The 16,195-nt window shown below is 43.6% G+C and overlaps 1 protein-coding gene, 1 long non-coding RNA gene and 1 other non-coding gene across 3 annotated transcripts in view; 1 reads left to right on the top strand and 2 right to left on the bottom strand.

Annotated features, from left to right (window-relative positions):
* Positions 1-4,551: 4,551 nt before the first annotated feature.
* Positions 4,552-4,761, bottom strand: LOC137222906 (small nucleolar RNA U3). The gene has a single exon (XR_010942674.1). It is a non-coding gene; the product is annotated as a small nucleolar RNA U3 (small nucleolar RNA).
* A 1,288-nt stretch (positions 4,762-6,049) lies between these two features.
* On the top strand, positions 6,050-14,355 carry LOC137222508 (uncharacterized). The gene is made up of 3 exons (XR_010942475.1): positions 6,050-6,101; positions 8,266-8,639; positions 13,701-14,355. It is a non-coding gene; the product is annotated as an uncharacterized lncRNA (long non-coding RNA).
* The window catches only part of LOC137222505 (zinc finger protein 177-like), a 79,904-nt gene continuing 71,010 nt past the window's right edge, over positions 7,302-16,195 (bottom strand). Inside the window, exon 13 of the transcript XR_010942474.1 lies at positions 7,302-7,365. The gene's annotated coding sequence lies outside the window, so the exon portion shown is untranslated. The remainder of the gene's footprint in view (positions 7,366-16,195) is intronic.

Consider the following 16,195-nt stretch of genomic DNA (forward strand, 5'->3'; position numbering starts at 1 on the left):
GTTTAAGTAATTTGATGACTTTTGACATGTGTGCACTCATAAAACCACCACTACAATCAAAATAACAAACATTTCCATCACCCCCAAAAGTTTCCTTGTGGCCCCTCATAACCCTCCCTCCGTTCTTGTCCCCAGGACCACTGATCTGTCACTATAGATTATTTTGCTTTTCCTAGAATATTATATAAATGGAATCATATAGTGTGCTATTTTCTCTGTGTGTATGGGAGGGGTCTTGTTTCTTTCACCCAGCGTAATAATTTTGAGATTTATCCAGACAGTTGCAGGGATCAAAAATTTGTTCCCAGGAATTCCCGGGCAGTCTAGTGGTTAGGACTCCATGCTTCCACTGTAGGGCGCCCCCGTTTGATCCCTGGTGGTGGGGGGAACTAAGATCCCGCATGCCCTTCAGCGTGACCAAAAAAATAAAACCCAAAAAACTTAAGAAAAAAATTTGTTCCTGAGTAGTATTCCACCATACGGCTAGAGACAATTTGTTATCCATTCACTGATGGATGGTTATTTGCGTTTAAACATATAATTCTTGAGAAGAAATGAACACAACATTGTAAATCAACTATACTTTAGTTAAAAAAGTAAAGTATAAAATAAGCCTTGGGACTTCCCTGGTGGTCCAGTGGTTAAGACTCCAGTCCCAATGCAGGGGGCCCGCATTCGATCCCTGGTCAGGGAACTAAAGATCTCACGTGCTACAACTAAAGATCCCGCATGCTGCAACTAAGACCCAGTGCAGCCAAATAAATAATTTTTTTAAAAAGAGCCTTAAAAAACATATAATTTCTGGTTAACAAGAAATTTTCCTGATGCTGAAAATAATACCTGCTTGTAAATAATTTTAACATTACAGAAATTGAATCTATTTCTAATCTCTGGCCCGGGAGGGAATCATTGTAAGTTTGGCTTATCGTCTTCTAAAATTTTCTTTGTCTTGTTGACTGAAAAAAAAATGCACAGTGTGAGAGTTGTGAGTTAAGTTTTATTAGGGACAAAATGAGGACTATAGCCCAGGAGACAGCCTCTCAGATAGCTCTGAGGAACTGCTCCCAAAAGGTGGGGGAGGAGGTCAGTATACGTATGACTTTAATGAAGGGGGATACGTGCAACCAAGCACACATTTGGTAGAAGGTCGCTGCTAGTCGCAAGGGGCAGATGTCTCCGTTAATAATTTTAGTGCTTTTCTAAATATGAGAAGATGGAAGAAACTAGACTGATAAAATCTTCTGAAAAATCTAACTATCGGAAGACCTGTTCTGCCAGTTTTTCCCAGAGCACAGAGTGCCTCATTCCTGATCTCCACCCTGAACTTCTTGCAGGGTGAGATGAAGGTCAGCCACTGCAGTGGCTAGTGACTTCATTCCTGTAGAACCAGAAGGCAAGTGACAATTTTTAGTTGGCAGTCTATTATTGTGACTTTGGACAAAAAAAAAAACGTGGGCATCTCTTCATTTCCCTCCTGAGTTTGAGACCAGTCACAGGAATCAGCAATGAAAACATCAGCTTCATGGCCCATAAAAGCAGGACTGAAACACGTGGCTCCACTATGCAGCCTGGTGGGTTTTCTGATATTTCACCCCTAAATTTGCCAGACCTACTCGGGCATGGCAGAGCTGGTCAACCACAAGGCTCCTGTAGATGCTTACTGCATGGCCCCAGCCTGATCAAAATACCCTCTGTCTGGGGCCCAGAAGACTCCAAAAGGCAGAGGGAAAGGGTGTGAACCGTTCAGACTCAGCTCCTTCTTCCAAACCCACTATTCAGATAAAGTGTGTGCACGTGTATGTGCAGAGAGGGATCAGAACTGTTGCTTCAGCTGAAATTCCCCCCACTCGGACCCAGGGAGCCAGAGGAATGGAGTTTCTGCCCTAACTCAGACTAAAGTGATGCATACATACCTGTTTAAAAATTTTTTTTTGATTTTTTAAAAATAAATTTATTTATTTACATATTTTTGGCTGTGTTGGGTCTTCGTTGCTTGCACGCTGGCTTTCTCTAGTTGCGGCGAGCGGGGGCTAGTCTTTGTTGCGGTGCGCGGGCTTCTCATTGCGGTGGCTTCTGTCGTTGCGGAGCACGGGCTCTAGGCGCGTGGGCTTCAGTAGTTGTGGCACATGGGCTCAGTAGTTGTGGCTTGAGGGCTTAGTTGCTCCACGGCATGGGGAATCTTCCCGGACCAGGGATCGAACCCATGACCCCTGCATTAGCAGGCGGATTCTTAACCACTGCGCCACCAGGGAAGTCCCCATACCTGTTTTGCGTCTATCTCAGCCTATCGACAAGGATGCTATCAGCTAGGGATGCCTGGAGCACTCACCTGGGCCCAGACTAAATGCAGCGAGCCTCCACAGACATTTCCCCAACCTGAGCCACTGCTATGTGGCTGGACTGGCCCTTATGGTTTCTTATTATGATTGTGATGAAATAAATTTATTTTAAGGCTGGACAAGAAAAAATTAAACATAGATTCTCTCTCTGCCCATTTGGGCCACTACCTCCTCTCCTTCGTGTACAACGTGCTTCTGCATTATACATTAACCAGACCTCCTCAGAAGACACAAGAATACCTGCCCAATTGCAAAGAGCAATTTTCTCCTGGCACCAGCAAGGTAACTCCTTGGGAGATAACATTCCTTTCTTAATCTTGTAAAAGGTCACAATGACTAACTATTCGCCTTGTACGTGCAGATCTGTACTGTGTGAACTCTCAGCATGTCACTTTGATGTACAACCTTTTTCTCAAAAAAAAGTACATAACTGTGCTTTGACCTGTAGCTGGTGGAAAAGTCCTCAGAGCTTTCTGAAAGACTGTCTCCCAGGTTATAATCCTCAGGTTGGCTAGAATAAAATTCTCTATTTCTTTATTAGATTGGCTACTAATTTTTTTTTCACTGAGAATTTCAAGAAGCACCTCAGCAACAATCGACAGGGAACTTGAAAAAACAAGGTTTATTAGTCACAGGTCCTAAAGGGTACGAGGGCATGCCTAAGGTCTCAAATAGAAGGAGATAGGAAGCACAGACCTGGGTTCTGTCTTTCTTGGGGTGGAGGGTGGGGTGACAAGTATTTTAAGGTTTCATTCTGTATTGGTGAATTTAAAACATAAGAGCAGGAACTAGGGGGCAGGAAGAGAAAAATGCGATCACTTAAACAATCAGTTATCTAGGTTGCCCAGGGATCGCTAAAAGAGGACCTTCGTGGATGGGGCAGCCTTGTTTCTATCTGGTTGTTTAGCTAGTAACTGTGTTATGCAACTGGTAATAGATTTATCTGAAACGGATATCTTTGAAATAGATGCCTCAGCAATCAAAAGCTAATGTCAGCCATGTACACTGCACCTCCTTAAATGCAAAGATATCCCTGAGCTTCTTGGGGAGAAACTCCCCCAACAAAAGAAGAGCCTTTTTCTGCCTAACTCGTTAAGATGCTTGCAGATCTCGTCGGAGTGTTCTCCCTCTTGCAATAACCATTTTGAATAAAGTCTCCTCTTACCAATGTCCAGAATTATTTTTATTTGACAATACAGAACAAACAAACAAAAATCCTCATTTTTAAAAGTATCTATATATTTCTTTTATTATTTGGTTGCGCTAGGTCTTAGTTGTGGCAGGCGGGCTCCTTAGTTGTGGCATGTGAACTCTTAGTTGCAGCATGCATGTGGGACCTAATTCTCTGACCAGGGATTGAACCTGGGCCCCCTGCATTGGGATTGCAGAGTCTTAACCACTGCACCACCAGGGAAGTCCCTCAGAGTCATTCTTGACTCCTTGCCCCCAAACTACACAACAAATCCATCAGCAGACAGTCATTGGCTCTGCCTTATTTCTAGCATCAGAGCACTGTCCCACTCCTTCCATCCTCCCCTGCCACCTTTGTCCAGACATCTTCATCTGTCATCAGGATTATTTCCTTAACTTTCTAATTGTCCTCCCCAATTCTATATTTGCTTCCATGGAGTCACACACAAGACAGAGATCTTTTAAAAATATACATCAGATAATGTAGCTCAAAACCCTTCAGGGGCTCCCCACCGCACTCAGAGTAAAACCCAAAATTCTTACAGTTGCCCAGATGGCCTCATATGATCTGACTCTGTTACTTCTCTGATTTTATCTCCTGCTGGTCTCCAACCTTCACAATTCACTTCAACCATTTTAGGTATTGAGCTTCTGTTGTTGGTCAAAGAGGCGAAACTTTTCCTGCCTCAGGACGTTTGCACTTGCTGTTCATTCTTCCTCCAGAAATTCTCACAGTCCCCAAATTCCTTCAGCCTGATTGCTGGGGGTAATGTGGAAATACTGTGTCTAGATAACTCTGGGCCTTAGTTTTCCCATTTGCCAAACCGTCGCTCTTCCCCGCTACAAGCCCAAGCACTAAACACTGTTAGAACCCAAAGGTATAGTGGTAAGGAAAAATGCTTTTTTTAAAAAAATCTTTTTTCTCTTTTTTTGTTTTTTTTTTCTCTTTTTGTTTATTCTTTTCTTTTCTTTTTTTAATTTTAAAATTTTTATTATTTTTATTATTCTTATTTATTTTTTTACTCAGATGGCATTCTCTCCCTCTCACTCTCCCAAAGGAAGAGAAGAGCGATCATCAATGGCTAATGGCAGCTGCAGAAGCAACACCAATAACCAGCTTCATGCTCAGGACAGAACACCACACCTCTTCCTCGTGGTTTCAGGTGCTCTAACATTCAGAGAAACTTCTCTAGAAACGACCTATAGAAATGATCCCTGAAAGTACACTCTTGAAAAATGCTTTCTTAAAATGAGAACTTTCCAATACGGAAAGGGAAGTTTTATGGTTGATTTCAAAAGTAGCCAGTTGAGATAGAATCTAATACCCTTGATTCCCAGCAGATGGCAGCACATCACCAAATTTGCCGTGTAAATTATTCACTATAACTTCTTGGGACTTCCCTGGTGGCACACTGGTTAAGAATCCGCCTGCCAGTGCAGGGGACACAGATTCCAGTCCTGGTCCGGAAAGATCCCACATGCCGCGGAGCAACTAAGCCCACGCACCACAACTACTGAGCCTGTGCTCTAGAGCCTGTGAGCCACAACTACTGAGCCTGTGTGCCACAACTATTGAAGCCCGTGTGCCTGGAGCCCATGCTCCGCAACGAGAAGCCACTGCAATGAGAAGCCTGCACACTGCAAAGAAGAGTAGCCCCTGCTCTCCGCAACTAGAGAAAGCCTGTGAGCAGCAATGAAGACCCAACGCAGCCAAAAATAAATAAATTTATTTGAAAAATATTATAACTTCGTAACACAGGAATTAAGAGAAGCTGCTAACATTTGTATTCCTCTTCACCCTTCATAAGGGGAAAAATGAAAGGAATTCGTATTTGTTGAATATCCACTTTATCAGCAGGATACTCTGACTTACACCTATGATTTAAACCAGAGCACATCCCTCATCTCTCAGAACTCCCCAAAAATAGTCAAATGGGAAATGAAACGAAAATTTAGATGTATGTATGTACAGTGTCTAGGAGTTAACCTAATAGAAAGATACAACCCACTGAAGAAGAAAAATTTAAACTTTAACACCCTAAAGAAGAAACAGGGTAAACAGAGGATGATCCCTTTGTGGACAGATACCTTCCTAAACCTGGTGTTCTGTTGTATAAGGGTCTCGGAATGGTAGAGAAAAGGAGCAAGAAAAGCCTGTATTGGATATCCTGAGGACTGGCCAACTAGAAGCGAGGCCCCGCCCAAGCCCCGCCCTCACACCTGAAACCCTCCCCCAGCTCAGACCCTGAGCCTGGAGCCCGGCTTAGCCCCGCCCACCAGATCCTGTACTTACGCCCAGCCTCGCCTTCTAGGATTGGTCTTCAGCCCCGGTCACGCCCCCAGGCCTTATCTCTGCCCAGGCCACGCCCTCCAAGAATCTTTCTCCTCTCTAGCTCCGTCCACTTACCTTGGTAAGTGGCGCCAGGCTGGAGCGATTTCAGGAACATGGCCGCCCCTCTGGCTTCTTTAGGCTCCTCCCTAGGGCCCCGCCCCTTTCCGGCTCACAAAACCGGAAGCGAAGTGGGAATCAGCGCCTGCAGCCTCAGCGGGCGTAAAGGTCACTCAGCAGAGGTATGGACTGCCGGGTTGGGGGGTGGGTCAGGGTCACCGGGTAGGTTCAGTCCTGCCCCAGTAGTGCTTTTTTCCCGACCCACTGGGTGGAGGAAGAGCTGAAGTGGAATTACGTTCAGGTGACGCTGGGCCTTTATTTTCTCATCTTTCAAACTGTTGTCCACCCTCCCGTCCACAAGCACAAGGCAGATGTTATAACCCAAAGGTATGGTGGGATGAGAAAATGCTTCTTTAAATGAGAACTTTCAAAACGACATGGGCATGGATGATGGCAAACTACCTGCACACACCCTAATCTTGTCAGCAACCCCACCCTTGAACTATTGCTGTAAAACTCCTCATCAAAAAAACCCCCCAAAACCAAAAAAAACAACAAAAAAAACTCCTCATCAAATCCTCCTGGGTCGGGACACATAGTTTTTCAAGGCAGGAACCCGCTGTGTCCCCCTTTGCCTGGCAAAGCAGTAAAGCTATCCTTTTCTACTTCACCAAAACTCTGTCTCTGAGGTTCGATTCGGCACCAGTGTACAAAGAAGCAGAGCTTTCGGCATTGATTGCCTCACCACCAGCCAATCAGAAGAATGTCCACGAGCTGATCACGCCCTCCTCTTTGAACCATTACTATAAAGCTCCTCACTACCTGATCTCAGATGGCCTCCGCCTGCAGCGGCTTGAAGCAGGATTTTTGGTTCCCTGGCCAGAGATTGAAGTCAGGCTGTGGCAGTGAGAGCACTGAATCCTAGCCACTAGACCAATGGCCAGTGATAAGGCCCTGGCCCATCAGCTTTGTAGAAATAAATTTCCACAAAGAGACAAAGAGTAGTGAAAGAAATAAAGTGTTTATTAGGAGGAAAAAGAGTACGTGTGGATAGATACACGGGCGGACTCGGAGAGTCGTGCCCTCATGGTAGTTTGAATCACGTATACGGGGCATTTCTTCTGAGTTTCCTTTGGCCAATCATCTTGCTTTGCCTGGTTCTGAGTCCGTATTTGGTTTGTCTTAGGGCCCTCCCATGTGTGCGAGGGCATCTCTTAGCTGAGATGGATTCCAGTGAAGAGGCCTATGGATAGGTTGACATCACTCCCTTTTTGACCTCCAAGGAGACTTTCTGCTCATGTACAGTCGGGAAGGTCTCCTTGACCTTGAGAATGAGAAATATGGGAGAAGTTAACTGTATGCTGCCCACAAGCATGGTCTTTATCTTTTATTTGCACAGGGTTCAGCCTCTCCTATACTTCTGCTATTTTCTTCACCTTGGAGTATCTGCCATGCGAAAAATAAAAAACAGAATAAATACTCAAGGAAGAAAAACACATAGGTAACAGAAAAATGTCACTACTTTGAATACACAAAGAAATCAATGATAAGAGTTTGGTACGGTGACCAATATAAATTTTTAAAAAAATAAGGGGAAATAAAGGTTAAATAAAGGATTGATTGAATGGAGGAGATGATGCTGAAAGCTCAGCTTCTCTGTACAAAGGTACCGAATCAAACCTCAGAGATAGGGGTTTTGGGTGAAGTATCAATAGAAAAGTATAGTTTTATTGCTTTGCCAGGCAAAGGGGGACACAATGGGCTCCTGCCTTGAAAAACTATGTGTCCCCTCCCAGGAGGATTTGATAAGGAGTTTTATAACAATACTTCCCAAGGGTGGGGTTGCTGACAAGATTAGGGTGTGTGCAGGGGCTCAGGTAGTCTCCCAATCTTGATGAGCTTCTCTGGTCCCTTTAATCTTGCCTCAGGTGGTTTCTTGGCTGCTCCTCCCTTGACTGGCAACTGTTTGAATCTGCTCTTGGGAAGGTCATAGAGTCTGGAGTCTTGCCTACAAGAAATGGGGGACAAAAAAGAGACCTCCATGCCCCAGGCCCTCCCGCTCAGTTTCATAGATAGCCTATCTCATGGATTGGCAGCCTTATCAATATGGGAGACTCATTCTAAAGGCTCCAGGATGTTGAGGACAGGCAGGTAGATAAGCTTTTGAGGAGCGACCTGGTGGGTGAGTGTCCACCCCAACCTCTCCTTTCTGATCCCTAAGCCAGCACTGGGCCTCCTCCTGCACCAGCACCACTTCTGGGTATGGGACCGCCCTCTCCTCACAGCCCTGCCCACAGGCCTAGTTCTAGCCTAAGTTTGGCTTGTTGGGCCTGTTTCTGCTTCCAGAACCCAGGCTGAGCCAACTTCAAGACCTCCAGCACCAACTACAATTCCCTGCCAGCAATGGTTGAACTTGATTGGCAGCCAGAGTCCCGGGGCCCCGCCCCCTACGGCCGAGGCAGGAAGCGGAAGTAGCGTCGCTGGTCGGTGTCAGTCTTCTGCCTCGTGGCCGAGTTCCTGGTGCAGCAAGTCGTTGTAGTCGTCGTGTGATTCAGCGTGTCCTTTGTGAGGCTCGCGTCAAGGGAGGGCTCTGGGATGCGAGGAGGGCGATAAAGGACAGGTTTGGACTAGGCCACCACGGCGCTGCCTTAGAAAGACCTGGTCCCTCCGCTTGCGTCCTCCGGGACCTGAGCCACTGCGTTTAGCCGGTGGGACTTGCGGTAAGGGCGCTTCTGCGGCGTGCTGTCATTCACTGTGTTTCCCTATTCTAAAGCCTCCACTCTGTTTTTTGTGACTTTCCTCCACGAGGAAAAGAATTTCCGCTGTTCTGGTCAACAGTTGCTCCAGCTCCCACCTCCTCCGGGTGTCAGGAACCTGGCGATCCTAACGTGTTGTTCTGAGTATTAGGGAAGAGTTGGTTTAAAAGGCCGGTTCTTTTTGTATGAAAAAGAATGTTTCATCTGAGAATTTGGGTTTGTCTTCCCGTGTTCTTTATTTTTGAATATTACATAGAGGTAGATAAAATACTTTCTCAGGTGTCAAGGGTGGGCATATTTCTGTATATAAATGTAAACGTATGTAGATCACAGATCTTTCTTCTAATAAAAAGCAAGAGTACTTAGTCTTCTCGTCATCTGAGCTTCCTGGGGCTGTACATGCCCACAGAGTGAAAACGAGCCTCCAGGAGATGTGGCGTAGGCTTTATGATACTAGTTCCAGAATGAGGAACCATAGACAGGGTGTTCGTACTAAGCGTGTTTTTTCCGCATATATATGTATATATTTGTAAAATCTTAAACCTCAAGAAAATGTGAACATCCAGTACAATGAATGTTCTTTGTAGTAGATTCACTTATTTTTAGCATTTTACATGTGCCAACTTAAAAAAAAATGCACAACGTGAGAGTTGTGAGTTAAGTTTTATTTGGGGCCCGAGAGACAGCATCTCAGATAGCTCTGAGTAACTGCTCCAAAGAGGTAGGGGGGGAAGGTTAGTATATATGTGATTTTGGTATAGGGGGAGTACATGCAATCAAGCACATATTTTTTTGCAGAAGGTTTCTGCTAATCTTGTGAAGGTTACTGCTAGTCACGAGGAGCAGAGTCACCATGAAAGATTTTAGTGCTTTTTAGATATGAGGAGGTATAAGAACTGGGCTCATAAAATCTGTTCCTGAAAATATCTAACTATCTAAAGACCTGTTCTGCCAGTTTTTCCCAGAGCACAGAGTGCCTCATTTCAGGGGGTGTTGAAAGTCAGCAGCTGCAGCAGTTCATGATTTAATCCTTGTAGAGGTAGGTGGCAAGTGCCAATTTGTAGTTGACAGGGCCCCCTCATGGTCATAAATTCGACCATGCTTTGGGAGGCATTTCATGACCATTTTGTCCCACGGTGCTAGGAAGGCTCATTCCTAAGTTTGGCAAAGATTTTGCTGATAGGCCACTCAATGTGCTATTATTGGACTAGGTCTTATTAACAATAGCCAAAGGTCTCTGGATCACCTGTCTTACTAGTCTGTCCCAAGGGAAAAAAAATCCCTCTTATTGCATCTTCCCATATCTAGAGTTACACTATTACAATCATTGATCCCATACAGAATTATATACTTGATCAACTGCTTCAAGTTGCCTAGTCATCATTATTTTTGTTGGAGGCTCAGTCACACATTTGGAAATACAAGAAACAATAATCCTGTTAAACAGGCAAAATACAAATAACATAGCTAGCAGTATTATTAAAGTCATAAGTAAGAATTAAGCCAAGAACTTCCATTAGGTGTGGCCCAGTATATTCCCAGGTCATCTGACTTAGTCTGTTCTGTACCAATCCTTATCTTTCAGGGAAATTATGTGTTGGCACTGTCCATAAGGCTCCCAGCCCAACTTCCTGGTGTTACTAGGCTGGTTATCCTTAGTATCATTTAATTGTTCCCAAGATAAAGGAAGGTCTTAAAACTTAAATGACCATAGCCTGGTGTTAACCACATAAATCCATACCATAATAGTGAGAGGTTTTATTCCTTGGCTGAAATTTTGCTTGTTGCTCTAACTGAACTTGAGTAACTTTAGAGGAAAATTCATTTTTATGGCCAGTGTCAGAGCAGGTATTATTAATTGGCTAGGTGAGAGGATCCCACCTAGTATACCGATAGTGGCTTGAACAGGACTATAATTTCTTTCTTTTAGAATACATTTCCTAAGGGCCAACCAATTAGAGCCTTGGAGTGGAGAAATCCACCAAGGTAATCCAGAAGTACTAGACAAAGATAATTGGTCACAAACCCAACAATTGGATTGATTTTTAAAACTAGCATAGGATCATGCCCATGATAGGAAAACATTTGATTCATATGCAATGGTTCAAGAAGTCAAGAAAACATTATAAATGATCATACGAGTCAGGGCCAGTATCTTGGGCTAGCTGTCTACTTCTGATGTCTTCTTCTCGTCCTGGTAGGAGTGTAGTTTGGACTAAGTGTGTTTTACTCACTTTTTTTTTTTGGTAACATCTTAAACCTCAAGAAAATGTTAACATCCGGTACAATGAATGTTTGTTGTAGTAGGTTCACTTATTTTTAGCACTGTGCAGATTTGTTCTCTCGTAGATTTACGATTACATTGTATAGTGAAGTGTTTGAGTGTAAGTTGAAAATAAATTGCATACATGCTACTTGACTTTTAAGAACTTGGTAAGGCTTCTCCTAAAGATATGGGCATTATCCTAGTAAAATCATAATATCATTATTTCACACACAAGGAAAGTAAAAATAACAATGTATTCTAATATCTACTCTAAAAGGTTAACTTCTCTACGTTGTTCCAAAATATGTTTTGGGTAGTTTTGGGATCTACAACCCAATCAGGGTTTATATATGACAATTGTTTATGCCTTTTAGTCTGTTTTAACCTAGATCACTTGCTGTTGTTTGTCTATAATATTAATTATATTGACTCTTTGATGAATCACATGCCTTCTTTTAGAAAGTCACACATTTTGATATTCCTGCTTCTATTTTCACAGTATGTTTAAGTTTTCCTTCATGTCTTGTATTTCCTGTCAGTTAGTAAATGGGTTCAGAGGAGAGGTTGGCAAGCTTTTGGTATGAACAGGTCCAGATAGTAAGTTCTTGATGCTTTGTGGGCTGTAAGGTACGGAATTACTCAGCTCTGCCTTTGTAGTGGGAGAACAGCCAAAGACCTAAGGAAACAAATGGGCATAGCTGTGATCCCAAGAAACTATTTACAAAAACATGCCTGTGACCAAAGTGTGCCACCTCCTGGTGTAGAAGCTTCAAAAGGTCATTTCAAAATATTTTGAAGGTGATGTTGTGTACATCAAATTGCATTCCATTGGGAAGATGTAAACTTATGACATCCCTTGGTTAGTGTGCTAAGTTAGATTACTTGCTTAAGATAGTAATCACCAGAGCTCTCTATTTTAAAGATAGACTTTTCCATAAGAATAAAAGCATCATATGTGGGGTGATATTTTGATACTCAGAATCTTCTTCCCCTAGCAGTTGTTTTAGTATCTGTTAATAACCTGCAGTAAATAAGTTTCTAGGGTGTTTTTCTAGGTCAAAGGCAAGTATACATTTACTTTTGTTGGCTATTACAAATTCCCTTCCATAGATCTTGTGCCATTTTGTAGTTTCTGATCAACTTTAAAAAATATCTAAAATTTATTATGGAGAAACATAAGGAACAAATTTTAGTTTTTTTTTAAAAATTTATCCATTTTGTTATGGTTCATTATCAGAAATAATGGATACCTCTAAGTTTCTTGGTGGAGAATCCATCACACCTAAAACATGAAAATTATGTAGTACTCAGTATCTAATAACAGGGAAGAGGAACAGTGGAATCACCAAATATTTAATAATAGTGATGACAGTTGCTTGGCTCTGGTTAAGATTTCCTTTTAAGTGTAACACATTTTAGTTTTAACTTCAAAACACTTGTTTTCAAAAAGAATATCCTATCCACTTTCAGTTTTTAAAAAAAATTTATTGAAGTATAGTTGATCTACAATGTTAATTTCTCCTGTACAGCAAAGTGACTCAGTTGTATATGTATGTGTGTGTGTGTGTGTGTGTGTGTGTATATATATATATATATATATATACACACACACACACACACTTTTTCATATACTTTTCCATTATGGTTTATCACAGGATATTGAATATAATTCCCTGTGCATAGGACCTTGTTGTTCATCCACCCTACTAGTTTGCATCTGGTAATCCCAAACTCTCAATCCTTCCCTCCCCCACCCCTCTTCCCCCCTTGGCAACCACAAGTCTGTTCTCTCTGTTTTTATTTTGTAGATATGTTCCTTTGTGTTGTATTTTAGATTCCACAGATAAGTGATATCATATAGTATGTGTCTTTCTCTTTCTGACTTACTTTGCTGCAAATGACATTATTTTTATGGCTGAGTAATATTCCATTGTATGTATATACCATATCTTCTTTACCCATTCATCTGTCAATGGACATTTAGGTTGTTTCCATGTCTTGGCTATTGTAAATAGTGCTGCTACAAACATAGCGGTGCATGTATCTTTTTTTTTTTTTTTGCGGTAAGCGGGCCTCTCACTGCTGCGGCCCCTCCCGCTGCGGAGCACAGGCTCCGGACGCGCAGGCCCAGCAGCCATGGCTCACGGGCCCAGCCGCTCCGCGACATGTGGGATCTTCCCGGACCGGGGTACGAACCCGTATCCTCTGCATCGGCAGGTGGACTCTCAACCACTGCGCCACCAGGGAAGCCCCATGACACTTTCTTTTTTTTTTTTTGACACTTTCTTGATGATACTTTCTTGAGGCTAATCAAACCATTGTAATGATAATCCAAATCAAGCTTAAAACAAAGCCTGGACTGGAATTAACCTCTGAACCTTCATTTATACATATTAATATATGGAGTGACATGTCATGTTTGGTTCCTTTTTGTGTATGCATATTGCTATTTGGCCTATCTGTTGACCTCTTTAATTATTGGCAGTGACACTAATTATCAGCAGATTAGTCTTAACTCCCTTGAATTCAGTGTAATGGATTATAAACTAGCCCTGGATGACATTCTGATTTTCTGGAATAAGACCTATATTTCCAGTAGAATTTGTTGCAGTTGCCTGAGTCTGAGACCTCATGGGTCATGTTAGAGGTTTATATGCAGGTTGGCCTCATTCTGCTGCTTCGACTCCTAGTGATAGTGTCATCAACAAGTGCTCACTGAGATCCACGAAGCAGATTTCATCCCAGCTTTTGTTCTTCAGTGGCTGACCAGATGTCATTTGCATGTGAAAATTCTCCATAAGCCAAGTTGACGTGTCAACCAGGAGTAGCTTTTTGAAGACCCTCCTCCGTGCATCACTCTTGCCCCTGCTCATCATGTTGTACATGTGAATACAAGGCTCTGACCCCTTTTTTTCTCAGAATTGAGAAACGCAGTGAGGAGCTTGGAAAGACGACATCATCTCTCCCATTGAGACTACAAGCAGGCTTGGTTCCTGCTTCAAAGAAACTGAAATAAATTCTACAACCTCAGCATTGCTCTCCTGTAAGACAACCCAGTGTATGTGTAGACTCCACGTGGGCCCTCTGTGTCACTCCTGAGAGACTCAGGGACAAAGGGAACCAATACAAACAGGCTAACTTTCCTTGGAGGAAGGGAATAATCAAGTCACTGGTCCAACAGTTTTGGTGATGGAGACGTGGCTTCCTGGAAGAGGCAGAACAGTAGTGGCCAGGCTGGGTGGAAAGACAGAAAAGCATCTGGAATCCAGTAATGAAAGCTCTTCCCCAGACATTTGCCCATGTTTGGGGCAAGAAGAGGGAACAAGGATCCCTGCTGTCGTACTTCTTAATGAGGCTCAACAGTAAGTGTATCAGTAGTTATATCAGTTTCCTTTTCCTTAATTTCTTAATCTTATTGTAGCATTACTTTTTATGTATTTATTTTTTTTGCGGTACGCGGACCTCTCACTGCTGTGGCCTCTCCCGTTGCGGAGCACAGGCTCTGGACGCGCAGGCTCAGCGGCCATGGCTCACGGGCCCAGCCGCTCCGCGGCATGTGGGATCCTCCCGGAACGGGGCACAAACCCGTGTCCCCTGCATCGGCAGGCGGACTCTCAACCACTGCGCCACCGGGGAAGCCCTGTAGCATTACTTTTTAAATGTCTCTTTTGATATAGACATTATATTGAGTCTTAAGATGCCCTGGTATTTGAAATGCAGTCTTAAAATCCTTTTTCCCCCCTTGGTATATTTATAATATAATGTAATTACTAATAATTTTGGGTTTGTGTCCAGCATCTTATTTTTTCCATATTTATCTCATTTTTCATCTTTCTCTGCATTGTTAGTATATTTTCATGTAAATGATTTTACTGTCGATGATTGAAATTTATATGCTCCACTAATTTTATATTAGTTTTTACCCTGAAACCTTTTAAATTAATGTCTTTCATTGAAGTCTTAATACCTTTTCCCTCGTACAAAGTGTAGTGGGACTTGTGAATACAGCAATGCCCATCGTCAACTCCTCAGCAGCACACTGACCCAGAGACCCAGAAATCAGTCCACAGTTAGAAGAGCCACTAAACAGACCCAGGTGGGAAAAAGAACCAACTCCCCCTTGAGAAGTGGCAGAGCCCCACCTTCTTGGGAGAGGTTACATCTGAAAGGGACTTGGATAGCCCTGTAGGGAAGTGCTCAGTACCATCAGAAACAGTGAAATGAATGCACTTTTGTGAGGTAGATTGGCCTTCTCCATAGGGGTACAGCTGTGGAGACTGCATGATTGCCCCACTGTGGACCTAACAGTAATGACGATGGAAACGGCTGTGACTGGTCCCCAGCTTTCCTGGGTCATGAAGGCTTCATGTTGGCCTTCTCTATCCCCGATGACTTTGGACCTGGCTGTCTCTCTCAGCCCCCAGTGGTGCATCCGTTGGGTTTCCCATTGGCTTTGTCCCCTGGCCTTTCTGGGACCCTGCAGTCAGTGCAGATCTGGCCCTTTCTTCACTCTTTACCCAGACCTGCCGCTCTCACAGACAGCTGTCTTCCTGCCTCCTTCTCTCCCTCTGACTACCCTGTCACTTGTCTCATAAAGGGTGGCCTGTGGGTCCCTGGTGATGGGGACATTATATAAGACGTTATTATCCCTGAGCAGTATGTCTTTCCACATAACAGCAGAAAGTCATCTCTTTAGTACAGGAGCTTTGAGGCGAGGAGTGGGGAAGATTATTCATTAGAGTGAAGGGTGGAACAGGGTCAGCTTTTGTTTGTGCTCCATGAGGGGAGGAGAGATCTGCACCCTGAGCTTCTGAACCAGTTCACTTGTGACCCATTGGAACACAGCGCCTTTCACCATTATGAATCACTTTCGTCAGTGGAATCAATTTCATCATTCTTATCTCAGTGTTCATGGAAAAGTTAAGGGACAGGTTGGGGATATCTTTCCGCCTGAATCTATCACGTCTTGTCTCTAGAACAAGGCCCAGAGTTCTTGGTCACAGAACATGTTTAGACAGGTACACCATTCAGCCCATGGTGACTCTGGGGGCACCAGGCCCCTGCGCTGGCCTGGAAGGCCATGTGATGCCTCAGCAGCCAGGCAGATTGGAGCCCAAACATCTACAAGGGCAGCTCCAGGAGCTACTGGGCTCCCCTCAGCTGGGAATACAGAACACTGTATTGTGTGGGCTTCTTCCTTGAAGCACTTCTTGGTGGCTGATTGGTGTCAAAGCCCACCTTCCCTCCCCAACCA

Source organism: Pseudorca crassidens, chromosome 3, assembly GCF_039906515.1.
Source record: "Pseudorca crassidens isolate mPseCra1 chromosome 3, mPseCra1.hap1, whole genome shotgun sequence".
Taxonomy (NCBI): domain Eukaryota; kingdom Metazoa; phylum Chordata; class Mammalia; order Artiodactyla; family Delphinidae; genus Pseudorca; species Pseudorca crassidens.